Consider the following 2,977-nt stretch of genomic DNA (forward strand, 5'->3'; position numbering starts at 1 on the left):
ATAAGAAAAACTTCGCTTTCTTTGAACAAATTCACAGTGCAGTGTAGTGTGTAGTGAACAGTGTAATGTAGTGTGTAGTGAACAGTGCAGTGTAGTGTGTAGTGAACAGTGTAATGTAGTGTAGTTCCTTTGTTTCTTTGTCGATCTGAGGGAAGCGGTCTGCAACTGGCTGCTCAAGTTGCATTAGAGCCTCGGTGTTACTGGTCCTTGAGGTTTCAACAACCAACCTCTTCCTCTGCTAATCTCTTGCATGCCTCTTGCATCTCTCCGAGGACTCCCTATATCATCCCCTTCTCCACGCGAGGTGTTCGGGGTGTCTAGCGTCTATGACACAAGAGCCTATGACGCAAGAGTCTATGACGCAAGAGTCTATGACGCTAGAGTCTATGACGCAAGAGTCTATGACGCAAGAGTCTATGACGCTAGAGTCGAGGACGCTAGAGTCTAGGACGCTATTGTCTATAGAACATGTGAATGTTGTTTGAAGGATGGGCCGGATGGGAGGCGAGGACGGAAGGACCGGATGGGAGACGAGGACGGAAGGGCCGGATGGGAGACGAGGAAGGAAGGGCCGGATGGGAGGCGAGGACGGAAGGGGTTTTGAGAGGTGAAGGGAAGAGAAAGGGAGACGCTGGGCAGGAGTAAGGATAGGAAAAGAGGAGATGAGAGAGGGGAATGGAAACGTGGGGGCATGAAATGGGAGAATGGGAGGAACAAGAGAAGGATGAGGGAGAGTGGAGGGAGAGTAGAATTATTCACAAATGTGTTAGGTAGTTAAATACTTACAGTTGTTATTATTTGTGTTGATGTTATGCTCACAAACTTATGTTTGTTGAGTGTTGAATTTCAGCACTTTAATCCCAGCTGTCAACCTCCACTGAATTGGTGAACAGGTTCCCAAACTTTTTTGGAAGGGCGTGACAAATGGCAAATATATGTCAAGTCTTTCTTTAGTCTATCTCCATCTCTATGTATTTACGTATGTAGGTTAGCTTAGCATTTTAAAAACACCGAATCACCTTCTGTAGTTGATTGTTGAATAAACCATTGAACTATATGTTTAACACATCTCTAACCCTGTCCATGGAGGACAGAAGAAAATGTATATATGCTGGTTAGCATTGTAAATGTGTGGCCACGTTTGTGGTAGAAAATAAAAAAAAAAAAAAACTCTTTCATTCTGAATATGGTCATTTCTGTTCGGTATTCTGACACTAAACAAATCCGTTTCTATTTTGATGTTACTCATTTTTTTTGCTCAGTAATTTATATATATAATTTCCCCCCCTTGTCTACCTGTCTACCTGTCTACCTGTCTACTCCTTCTGTGAAATGCGTATGTGATAATCAGGTTCCCTATAACTCTCCTCTCTTCTAGTGACGAGTTCCTATTCTAATGCAATTATTATGCAGTTCCTTGATTATATTAATCCAAGATTTCCCCTCCTCCTCCTCCTCGTAATTTTGTATTTGTTTACAGTATATTTGTCCAGCTGTGTTTTATTGGTGTTTCTGTTTTTAACGAAGATTTGTTTCGAAATTTGAACAAAGAGTATGTGACTTAAGGAGGAAAAATCAGGCCACAATAACGATTTATCTTGGAACTCGCTTTGTTCGGAAGGAAGAGAGGGGAAGATTGATGGGGAAGATTGATGGGGAAGATTGATGGGGAAGATTGATGGGGAAGATGGATAGATGTGTGAAAGAGAGAGATCTGTGTGTTATATTTTGTGTGGTGTGTTTCGTCTTGTGGTGTGTGTGTTATATTTTGTGTGGTGTGTTTCGCCTTGTGGTGTGTGTGTTATATTTTGTGTGGTGTGTTGTGGTTCTGCTTGTTATTTTGTATTGTGGCATGTTGTGTTTTTTTTTTATTATTTATTATTTTCTACCACAGACGTGGCCACACATTTACAATGCTAACCAGCATATATACATTTTCTTCTGTCCTCCATGGACAGGGTTAGAGATGTGTTAAACATATAGTTCAGGGCTTTATTGAACAATCAACCACAGTGTTGTGGTGTGTTGCTTTCTTTGTTGGATGTTCACCTGTCAGTCTGCACGAGGTGTGAGTCCACGCTTCCTGGTAATAGGGTACCTGACATGTACAGCGTACTGGGGCTTTGTTGTACCATATGTACTCACAATGCAATAAAATGTTTTCGAGCTCAACCGCTTCCACACCTTCCCCCTAGTTTTGTCCCACCTCTTATCAACCCCCCCCCCCTCTCCCCGTTTCGTCCTCACAGCTCATAAAGCCTTGCTAACCACCCTCACTACCCAGCAGCACTTTCGTACAGCTCACTCTTCTGTGTGTTCCCAATATCCCCTTCGTCTTATTTCCTCTCACACCAACCCGTTCTCGCACTTGCGTATAGTCAATAGTGGCTTATTTAATAAGTGCATATGTGACATACTAATTGATTGTAAATATTTTAGTTTACCTTGAAAAGCTTCATAGAAAACACCGACCTCACCTAACCTTCTTAGTATGTTAAGATAAGCATCTTATTGCTCCGTAATTACAATTATTACTTAACCTATACCGTTGATAGGTTAAGTAATAATTGTATATAAGAAGCAATAAGATGCTTATCTTAACATACTAAGAAGGTTAGGTGAGGTCGGTGTTTTCTATGAAGCTTTTCAAGGTAAACTATAATATTCACAATCAATTAGTATGTCACATATGCACTTATTAAATAAGCCAATATTGACAAAGCAAGTGCGAGAACGGGTTGCTCACACGAAGTTCATGTGAGAGGAATCAGTCTCTCAATCCCCCCCACCCCATCCCCACCTCTCCTTGTATCTTCTCCTTAGTTATGTTCGTGTTATTTCTGTCATAGTTGACGTTACGTCTGTTCTCAGTGAAATTTGTTTCCGTCTCTAATGCCAGAAGATACGTTTTTATTTATTCAGTATCGTCTGTGGGCCTTGTAATAATATAGATCCAATCTCCATTATACTGCATTTG

The sequence above is a fragment of the Procambarus clarkii genome, chromosome 16 (genome assembly GCF_040958095.1).
Source record: "Procambarus clarkii isolate CNS0578487 chromosome 16, FALCON_Pclarkii_2.0, whole genome shotgun sequence".
In the NCBI taxonomy this organism is placed as follows: Eukaryota; Metazoa; Arthropoda; class Malacostraca; order Decapoda; family Cambaridae; genus Procambarus; species Procambarus clarkii.